Here is a 12145-nt window from a genome sequence, read left to right as displayed (position 1 = left end):
TATAAATTTTAAAATCCATAATTCAAGAAAATAAATCCTGAAACTAGCAGACTTGAAATGAAATACTGAAAGAGTACACCAAGTACCTGGGAAATCAAATTAGAAAAATGAATACTGAACTATATTAGTAAAACCCATGGATTTCCAAAAAGAGAGAGAAAGACAGAAACAAACCTCTGACCATCAGGCCAAAAAAATTTTTTTTTAAATCTACTGGTTTATAAAGTAAATCTGCTAAGTTCAACAAGGTCACAGGAAACAAAATAAAAATACAAAAATCAATTGTATGTCTATATACTAGCAATGAACATATGGGCACTGAAATTAAAAATACAATCAATATCATTCGTAATCTCAAAAAAATACATAGGTATAAACCTAAAAATATCTGTATAGGACATATACGTTGAAAACTACACAGTGCTGATAAAGGAATTCAAAGATCGAAAAAAATGGAGACATACTGTGTTCATGGATTGGTAGACTCAACCTGGTAAAGATGTCAATTCTCCCCACAATGATATATAGGTTTAACCCAATTCTAAAAAAACCCCAGCAATTCTTTTTGTAGATACAGAAAAGATTACTCTAAAATTTATGTAGAAAGACACAGTAATTAGAATAACTGAAACAATTTTTAAAAAGAATAAAGTAGGAGGAATCAGTTTAGTCTACCTAATTCAAAATTTATTACATAGCTACAGCAATAAACACTGTGTGATACTGGTGGAGGGATATATACAATGATCAATGGGATAGACTAGAGAACCCAAAACAGACCTACACAAATACGCTCAACTGATTTTTGACAAAGGTGTGAAAGCAATTCAATAGAGGAAAGATACATTTTTCAACAAATGCTGCTGGAACAGGTAGACACTGATAAATTATGAACTTCAACTTAAGTCTCATACCTTACACAAAAATTAAGACAAAATGGATCACATTTAAGTGTAAAACAATAACACTTTTAGAAAAAGAAAAAAGAAAAAAATATCTTTGGGATCTGGAACTGGGCAAACAGTTCTTAGACTTGACCCTAAAAGCATGATCCATAAAAGGAATAACTGATAAATTTGATCTCATCAAAATTAAAAGTTTTTGCTGAAAGCTTTCATGTGAAGAGGATGAAAAGACAAGCTAAAGACAGAAAAATATATGGGCAAAACATATCCAATAAAGGACTAGTATCTAGAATATATAAAGAACACTCAAAGCTCCACAGAATAAACAGGGGAAAAGAAATGAAAAGACATTTCATCAAAGGGGATAGATATACAGATGGCAAATAAGCACAGTAAAACATGTTCAATGTCATTAGGAAAATGCAAATGAAAACCACAATGAGATATTACTACACATCTATCACGACAGCTAAAACAAATAACTGTGACACCAACAAATGTTGATAAGGATATGGAGAAATTCATGCATTGCTGGTGAGATTGTAAAATGGTACAGCCATCTGGAAAACACTTCTTAAAACAACTAAACATGAGAGACCATAGGACTCAACAACTGTAATTCTGGACATTTATCACAGAGAAATGAAAACTTATGTTCACAAGAAACCTGTACTCAAATGTTTATAGCCACTTTATTCATAATAGCCCAAACCAGGAAATAGCACAGGTATTCTTCACAGCTTAAACAAACGGTGATACATTCATGCTACGGAATACTATCCACCAATAAAAAGGAATGAACTACTGATACAAGCAGCACCTTGGGTGAATCTCCAGGGAATTATAAGAAAAAAAACCCAATCCCCAAAGGTTACATACCATATGATTCCATTTATCTAACACGCTTGAAACAACAAAATTATAGAAAAGGAGAAGTTATTAGTGGTTGACTGGGGTTGGGGAGGGGCAAGGGTGGAAGGAAGTGAGCATGGCTACAAAATGCCAAATGAGAGATCCTTGTCCTGATAGAAATGTTTTATATCTTGACCATACAAATACCAATATTTAACCACAGTGGTTCAAGATGTTACCAATGGGGGAAACCGGGTAAAGGGGTGTATAGGATCTCTCTGTGTATTGTCTTACAATTGCATGTAAATCTACAACTATCTCAAAATAAAGGCCAATTTTTAAAAACTGAAAAGAAAGGGTATACTTCACATCAGATGCTGAGGAGGACGGAAAGAAGAGGTCACAACCAATTTCAATGATGCACATAATAGGGAATCAATATAACTAAAGAAAGAGTACTATAATAAATAAAGCTAACCACTGTAACAAAAATAAAAACCTTCAAAAATTCCAAAAATATACTAAAAAAAATCACATAGAACTATTTTAAACAAATATGCATGAGTAGGAGGGAAATAGGGGTAAAGAGCTCAAAGAAACTATAGGGGACTTTAGAACCATATGTAAATGAATAACATGTATATGACAAAATTAAACTTTAAAAGAAAAGCAATCCCTAAAAATTAAAAAAAAAAAAAAAGTTAATGACCCTAATGCATATCTAGTTGGTGGTCAAGAAACACTATCCCACTTAACTTTTCAAAATAGTAATTTGACTTTATATCCCCATTTAACACTAAAGACGAGAGAAGTACAAAAAAACCTCGAAGCTGTTTTCAGTAATCCTACTACTGGTTGTAGTGTTGAGATTATTGTTTGTGTATTTGGAATAAAGAAAATGAGTAATAATGTGATATTTAAATTCTATCATTTCTGATGTCAGAGAAAACCAAGAATTTCAGTGTAGAACAAGGAGTTACAGATGTATGATTGAAGAAGTTTAGTAAAACATTGCAGTCTTGATTTTGAATTGGAAATATCAATATAAATATCAATTATATGCAAAATACATCTTTTAAAAAAATTCCTAAATTTGTCAAAAATACCTAGGAGCCAACTTGCAGGGGCTCTAATTGGTCAAGGATTGTATAATCAGAGTATCAATAAGAATAATAAGTACAAAGAACTGAAACGTATGTATGATCCAGAATGAATTCAGAATATGAAAAAATAAAAACTGGTCATCATTGGAATGTGCTAATGAACCACCTCATTATTCTGAAAACTGATAAACTCAAGCACTCATTTTGCCTTTACCTAAACAAATTTTATCATGGGGGTAACCTAACCAATTAATAAATGAGGGGAACTTTCTCTTTAAAGTAGTATTCTATCTAACAAAGAAGGAATGATAGAACTAGAATATCACCATTTTTTAAATCCTGGTGAACAAGAGATTTAGACAATGTTCCTCAATGGTTGTCAACATAACAGAAAGGTGCATGATGTACCTCCTGATGGAGAGAAAACCATCACATATGATGCACTCTTGTCCCCTCTGCCCAAAATAATCTAAATCTGATAATCTGATAAAAACCCCCGATTCAACCATGAATTTACAGAAAATACAGGACAGATAAACATTGTTAAATGATAGTACAAGATACAAAATCCAGACTATGCACTAGTATCTTCAATAAATAAAATATATAGGGGAAAAAAAAGACACATAAGATTAAAAAAAGACTTCAAACTCATACCAGTCAATCACAGTGAGGGTATAGACCTTTAGTTGCATAATGACCCAAACAAACCATTAAAAATATTTATCATTTGAGACAACTGGAAATTTGAAAAATAACTGGATACTTTGAGAGTTTTAAAGGAGTTATTGTTAGAGTTGGTTTTGAGTGTGGTGGAGAGCGAAAGGTAATAATGACATTGTGGTTTTATTTTTAGTCTTATTTTAAATAACATACATCATTCTTAATAAAAACTGTATTCTTGTATGTCACTTCTGGAAGACTTCATACTTTGAGAGGTTATCTGTTTCATTCAAACTGGACTAGGTATACCAGAAAAATACTTATTTAATGTACTGTTGAACTCACATAAGTAATAAGGTGATGGAGGAGCCTGGAAGGTGAAACCTAAGGGGGACATCGTAAAAGGTAAATACTGTATGTGAAAAGGAAAGTATGAGGGTAATAATCTGCTTCACACTGGGAACAGAGTGGGTTAAGTCCTGGACCCAGACGCAGGACTGGGAAGCTAAGACTTGTCATTTTAGCCAGAACCCTCAAGATGTCCAAAACGACTGTTCCTCGGCAGATGCAAACCTTCTCTGCAAAACAGCAGTCCATTCGGCTCTGAGGGTTAAGTAAAAGTAACCAAATATACAAGAAAATAAACCACTATAAATACAGTCATAATCATAGAGTCAATGGCAACAACTAAGAAGAATATAGGCTCACTCTCCCTTGGAATTAGGATATGAGAATTAAGTTATGAAATATAAAATAACTACAGTAAATATTGGAAGAAGAGAAAAATGGAATTAAAAGCCAGAAGAAATTATGAAAAATGACCAGATTTGAAAAAAAAAGAACCAAAGAAAACCTTGACATATGAAAAAAAACTGTTTAAATACAGTACTATAACCAAAATTAAGAATTTAACAGATAGATTTTATAGCAGATTTGATGTATTGGGTTGTTGGAAAACTCATGAAGCATTTCTGCAACGAAAAACAGAAAAAATACGTCATGACTTTTCTGACAACCCAATAATTTAAGAAAGCGAATCGATGAACTGTAAGGCAGGTCAGAAGAAACTATCAATTATAAAATTTAAGAAGCACAAAGGTTATAAATACAGAAGAAAGATACAGTAAGAAGTTACAAAAGAGTGTTTGGGTTCCAGAAAAATAAGAGGCACTGAATAGAAGCAACATTTAAAGAAACAGTGGTTCAGAACTGAACAGTGAACTACAGATTCCAGAAGCCCACCAAACTCCAAGTGGGAAAATAAAAAGAAATCACAGTAAAACTGCAGAGCACCAAAGGAAAGGAAAAGAGGAAAAAGAAAAGAAAGAAATCCTAAAAATAGCCAGAGAAAAACAGTTATCATTAAAAAGCAACAGACTGAAAGCTGACTTTTAAAAAATTCTCTATTGATTTTATTTGCCTTACAAATAAATGGTTATATTTTATAGGTCTAACTTTTTTTTTTTAATATTTTTATTGGGGAATTGGGGGGATGGGAACAGTGCTGGGGAATTGGGGAAGGGGAACAGACAAGTTGCTGTCGCTTTGTTCTTCAGTCTAGTTGTGGAGGACATTGCTTCACTGGCCCACGTTGGCACCATCATTGCGCTCTTCCCGGGCGAGGCAGATCAGTCGCCGGCTTCTGGACGGCCGCTCACTGCGGCTGCTGGCCGCTCACGCTGGCTGCTGGCTACACACGGTCGCCCATGGCAACCCAATGCCACAGGGGCTGCAGCCTACACCGTCGCCGGCAACTCATGGCAGCCCAGATCCAGGTTGAGCTGTTATTCAGCATCTTAGCTGTGAAGGGCAGTGTCACTGGCCCTCATATGTGGGATCCGAACCGGACCCTCTGGCGGCCCAAGCCAGTTCTTGACCATCGCGCCACTCGGCCGGTCCTATAGGTCTAACTTTTAAAACAAACTATAAAGTATACAGTTTTTATTTTTTAAACAGCATATCCCCATAGTTTTCCTTCCTAAAGCTTTTTCAGTCATAGAAATAATTCCAGAATCACTTTAGTAAGATATACTCAATGGTTTTGACTGCATTTGTATAATTGACACTTCACTAACACTTTGCCTTGTTAAAAACACAGGCCCTATAGAACATATTGTTGACAATTTCTCGAGCCATCAGAAGTCCATCAACCCAAGCTTAAGAATATAAAATAAATAATTTCAGAAAAGGACAGAATTTAGAGTGATGGGAGTGTTCTACAACTAGAGAGGTGGTGGTTGCACAACTGTACAAATTTACTAAAAATCAAACTTACAGTGAGTGAGTTGTATGGTATACAAACTATATCTCAATAAACCTGTTTCAAAAAAATCCTCTGCAATGAAAATATTTACATATTTGTTCCTTAGGCTACTAACTCTGTTTTCCTCAGTATACTAAATGAATCAAATGTAGAAATATTTGGGGGAGGAGGAAGAGGTAGGAAACTGTATAAGGATACAAAATTGACCTCTCAAATGGTGATATAGTCAGAAAACTATAGCTCTGAGACAAAAAAAATAAAAAATAAAAACCTAAAGGGTATTGTGCTGATACTCAACATTGCCACCAACTGGGTATCCATGTTTCAAGGTATTCATGACAAAGCTGATTCCTAAAAAGCAATGGAAGCCACAGGCAGTGAGAAACATATTCAATAGGCTAAAAGAATATCAATTTTGAACTCAGAATTCTAATAAAGGAATGACAGATTTTAAATCCCACCATTTTACAGTAGTTAATAAATTAATGGATCTAGGCAATGCTCATCAATGGTTGCTAATATCACACACACAAAAGATGACCTGACATTATGTACCACCTAACAGAAATAATAATACCCAAGAAAGTAAAAAGCAATGCATGGAGTGGGAGAAAAGATTTGTAATCATGTATTTGATAAGGTACTTGTATCTAAGATATAAAACAAACACTTAAACTCAATAAGACAAGACAATTTTTAAATAACCAAAGGATCTGAATAGACAGTTCTCCAACAAAGATAAACGAATGGTCAGTAAGCACATGAAAAGATGCTCAACATAATTAGCCATCAGAGAAATGCAAATCAAAACCACAATGAGACTAGGAGGATACAATAAAAAAGACAGAATAAATACTGGTGAGGATATGGAGAAACTGGAATTCTAATACACTGCTGGTGTGATTATAAATGCAGTAGTCACTTTAAAAACCAGTCTGGCAGTTCCTCAAAAGGTGAAACACTGAGTTACCATATGATCCAACAACTCTACTCCCAGGTATATATACCCAAGAGATATGAAAACACATGTCTGCACAAAACATGTCTGTACATGAATATTTAATAGCAATGCTATCCACAATAGCCAAAAAATGAACCACCTAAATATCCATCAATTGATGAACAGATAAATACAATGTAGTATATCCATACAATGGCATATCATTCAGCAATAAAAAGGAATGAAGAACTGACACATCTAATAAGATGCAAGAACCTTGAAAACATTATGCTAAATCAAAGAAGCCAGTCACAAAAGACTACATATTGTTAAGATTCCATTTACCTTTCATTTCCCCATGTATAAGACGCACCTTTATTTGAAAAATTTGGGGTCTAAAAACTGGGTGCGTCTTCTACAGTGGTTGTAGATTTCAAATGCCATAGATGGAACTGAGGATGAGGCAATATATGAAGACACAGATGAGGACAAGCTAATGGTTGGGAGTTTTGACAGTGATGAGGAATTGTATGAATTTTATGATGAATAAAACTTGAGTTCAATAACTTTATGTAATACATTCTTTTTCAAATTTTGGGCCCCAAAATTAAGGTGCATCTTATACATGGGAGCGTCTTATATATGGGAGCGTTTTATACATGGGGAAATATGGTATATGAATGTCCTGAACAGGCAAATTAAAGAGAGAAAACAGATCAGTTGTTGTTTAGGTCTAGGGAAAAGGGTATATGGGAAGAATGGGGGGATGCGAGTGACTGCTAAAGGGCATAAAGTTTCTTTCTGTGGTGATGAAAATATTCTAAAATTGTGGTGATGGCTGCACAACTCTGAATATACTAAAAACCACTAAATACACTTAAATGAGTGAATTGTATGGTATGTGAAAATGTATGTGAATTATATCTCAACAAAAATTTTTTTAAGAATTATGTAATACCACCTATAAATCAGTTTTGGCAAATCAATCAGTCAATCATATCTATATCTAACAATCAGTTTACAGAAAATTCAGAGAACAGGACATATTAAACACCATGGGATTGCAACCAGCAAAAGCTGGGATAAACCACCCTAATTCTGTAACAACGACAAGCAATAAGGCAAAAAAGCGGGGAGGGGTGGTTTGAGAAATGGAGTAGGACCCTACAGATTTAAAAAGATTAAAGGGACATCAACCAATCACAATAAATGGATGTTATTTGGATACTGATCCAAACAAACCACAATAATGCATTTTATACACTCATGCACACATTTGTGTGTGTTACACATAAAAGACAATGGGGAAACCTGAACACTGGGTATTTAATAGTAAGTTACTACTATTAATTACGTTTAGCTGTAATTACATATATGGAAACTTGATATGATAGAGGTGGCATTGAAGACCTGGGGAAAAGACACATCTGGGCCAAATAACCATGTGGGGGGAAAAAATGAAACTGGATACCTACATATCACCATACAGAAAAATCAATTCCAGAGGGTATGAAAACTTATAGAAGCAACAGTTTAAATTTTTTAAGAAAAATATCATTATGAACCCTGAGTGGAGAAAGATTTCTTAAGTAGACATAATGCTAAAACCAAAAGAATAACTCCATTAAAATTTAGAATATCTGCTCTTTGAAAGATGATACACACACAGTGAAATACCCAGAATAAAGTATTCACACATCAATAAGAAAAAACAATAGAAAAAATAGGAGAAAGACAAGAAAATGCATTTCATAGACGATAAAACAATAGTCACCATGAAAAGGTGGGTAACCTCATTAATCAGGAAAATGCAAATTCAGGCAATGAGATAGCATTTTGCATTTAAGATTGCCAAACATTAATAGGTTTAATATCACCAAGTGTTCATGAAGATGGAGAGCAACTGGTAAATAAGATCAGTTAATAACAGCCACTTTGGGGAACCAAATTAGCAAAATCTGATCAAGTTGAAAAATACTCAAGGACACAACAATTCTACTCCAAGGTATAAATCCCACAGAAACTCTTGCAGGTATGCACCAAGAGACATACACAAGTGGTTTCTGGAATTATTGGATCATAATAGCAAAAAATAAAAACAAAAATGTTGAAAGCAACTCAAATGTTCATTAAAAAAATAAATGAACTGTGAGATATAACATTTATTACTCAGCAAAAGGGTAAATGAGCTAGAGCTACATGAATGAATTCAGAAACGTAATGTAACACGAACAAAGTTTAAAAATCTCCACTTTTCATATTATAAATACGACGATTTCATAATATTTTTATAAAACAACCAAACAAAACTAAATACTATATGTTACTTCAGGATATATATAAACATGTATGATAAATCTAGAAAAGTCATGATTCTCACACATTTGTGACAGTGGATTACTTACTTCTGGTAGGAAGCGAAGGATGGGATCAGAGGAAAACACAGGCAGTTTTTTTCCAGTTCTTAAATTGATTAGGTTCATTCATGGATATCTGTTTCATTATTGCTTCAAAACGTGTATCTATGTTACTATTTTTGTATATCAAATTACATAATTTTTAAGTGTTTAAAGGAAAGAAAATAACACTACTGATGCGCTGCCAAGCATTCTGAATTGTCAATAGTTGTGATCCACTGACATTTTGCCTCCCCATCTTCACTTGTGCCTAGTAGCACCAACATACCAAACTGCAGCCATGCAAAGTATAAACTAATAGCCACCAGATTTCAATTCACAGAAGATGATCCAAAAAGTACAATTCCAATACCACGCCAGTGTGTAATTCGAACTCTCATTCACATTCTCATACCACACTTTGCTCTGGGTTAGTAGTTCTCAAACTTTAGCTCGCATCAGAATAACCTGGCTTGAGCAGCAGGTCTGGGGTGAAGGCAAAGAATTTGTTTCAAACAAGATCCCAGGTGATATTGATGTTGATGCTGCTGGTCCAGGAACCACACTCTTAACTGCTTTAAGGGTAACACTTACATAAAATATATGATAACAAATTAGAAAGCATAAAAAACATCCTACTGAACAACTTTCCTCTAAGGTATCTATAAACAATGGAAACTATCTCACACACATTGAATACATATACATTGGACAAATTATATTAGTGCACTGTTGAGGGCACAACATTGTATGTACTTAAAAACATCTACTCCAGAATCAGCAGTCTGGTTTTAAATCCTGGCTCCCCCACATGCAAGCTTTATGATATTTTGGGAATGTTACTGGCCTCTCTACCTCAGCTTATTTATAAAATGAAGATTAACAATGCCTCAGAGGGTTACTAAGACAAATGAGTCAAATTCATGCTAAGAGTTTATGATAAGGGCAGTGTCTGGCATAGAAAGCCCTAAAAAACATTAGCTATGTTCATCGTTGTTAGTGATGCTCCAATACTCCACGGGTCAGGGTCAACTCCTCATCGATCTCCATACCACTTCAAGACCACAGCTTCCACACTGCTGTGGAAAAGGCTTATGCCATCTAACCATATCACTTCTGTCCAATCTCATTTCTGCCACCATCTCCCTTATATTTTTGAAGACTGGCTGTTTTCTCCTCTCCAAACCAAGTCCTTGACAACATCCCTTGTGTCTTCAATAATACTTCAAGCAAACCAGTTCAAGAGGCTAGCCAGGTGCGTACTGAGGTTCTTCTTCTTTACCCCTAAGTTAAAATTTCACCATGACTCAAGATTCTTTCATCAAGAAATCAAGAACCAGCCAGAAATCTGCCAGTCCAATCAGGATAAATTTTGGATATTTTACATTTCATTCAAAAACTTTGAAATGTTCACCATTTTAATAAGAAATGGGTAGACTTCCCCTTAAACACCATGTGCAGTGATCTCTAATTTGAGGACTCTCTGACCCTAGCAGCAAAACTCTCCTAGATTCAATTAAGGCATTAAACATTCTCCCATTAATTAGCCATTCGAAAGATGAATCTAGGTCCACAGATTATGTTAATCCCTCAGTGCCTTGATTTTCTCCCAATTTATCAACCCCTTCCTGTTTTTGCTTCCTTCTTACATAGTCCTCATACTTCAACACTTCTGCTCCCTGTGCCTCTATCTTATTGGCCTGGCAAAAGCTAACCTTGGGACACGTCAATTCTCACTCCAAAAGCTGAGCTGCTAAGTGCTATAAGAGAAAAAAAAAAGTTGATTCAACCTTCATTGTGGATATTACCAATTGTAGGTCTCTAAAGTCAATTAAGCTCTCAATGTTTCCTGTTTGGAAATCTTTGCAGGCTTTCCTACTTAGATTTCATACAAAAAAGCTACTGCTCTCAAGCCCCCTATTTGCTAACAGAAAGCATCAGAGAGTAGCAAATCCCTCAACTTCCTATTGTGTATCCAAATCTCCCCAATCTCGTGTCCAAAAACCTGCATTCTCAAACATCCCTGTCTCCTTTCATCCAATCACAAGGATAGTGCAAAAGGTGGCTCTCTTTGCTCTCATCTCCTCAGGGGTCTTGCCTCATGAATTATACTCTCTCTCTCATTTTTCAACCTCAGTTCTTTTTTATTTTTTTAAAGCCCTTCCTCAACCTAAATTTTTTTCTGACTACTGTCCTCCTCAGCTAAAGTTCTTGAAAGAACAGTCTACACTGTCTTCACTTGCATTCACTTGGCCCACTCCCAGCCGAAACTCCGTTGACACGGCTCTTGCCAAGATCATCAGCAACCTTCCATTCATGGAACACAATCCTTATGTGGCATCTCTACAGGAAAACACTGTTAACCATTCATTCTCACCTACGTAACTTCCATAATAGCATCTCTTTGGCCTTCTTCCTTCATTCATCCATGTTGTTCTTCCCTATGTTCTACTGCAGCCCTATAGGCCTATTTATCTACTCACTCGACAAACCCTTTCTGGATATCATATATATTTCCATAGCTTCAATTACCAACTACATATTAATAACTGGATCATCTGGATTTGTTTCCTGATGAATTCTGAAACACGCAATGGTGTGTAACTTTTCAGTAAGGTTATAAATACAAATAATAGAATACATGTTTATAAGCAGGAAACATCTATAGTTACTCTTCAAATATAGGAAAATATTTATATCTGGTGTTTAAAATAGTCCAGGTTGTGATTAGTCAGTATATCACAGTGGGGGCCGGTCGAGTGGCGTGTTGGTTAGGAGTTGGCTTGGGGCACCAGTTCTGAGCAGTAGGGCGCCGGTTCAAATCCCACATATGAGGGCCAGTGACTCTGTGCCCTCTACAGCTAAGATGTACAACATCTCGACCTGGAGTTGGGCTGCCGTGAGTTAGGCTGCAGTGGGGCTGGCCGGCAGCTGGGTGAGCTTTTGTGAGCTGCCGTGAGTTGCCGTGGACGGCCATCCAATGGCCAGTGAGCAACTGCCTCACCCGGGAAGTGTGCAATGAT

General features: G+C 35.5%; 1 protein-coding gene across 2 annotated transcripts in view; it reads right to left on the bottom strand.

Moving 5' to 3' along the window:
- Positions 1-12145, bottom strand: part of KPNA3 (karyopherin subunit alpha 3) — a 93111-nt gene that overhangs the window by 56441 nt on the left and 24525 nt on the right. The gene's annotated exons all lie outside the window — the stretch shown is intronic.

Source organism: Hipposideros armiger, unplaced genomic scaffold (assembly GCF_001890085.2).
Source record: "Hipposideros armiger isolate ML-2016 unplaced genomic scaffold, ASM189008v1 scaffold_148, whole genome shotgun sequence".
Taxonomy (NCBI): Eukaryota; Metazoa; Chordata; class Mammalia; order Chiroptera; family Hipposideridae; genus Hipposideros; species Hipposideros armiger.
This window is presented reverse-complemented; position numbering and strand designations above follow the sequence as displayed.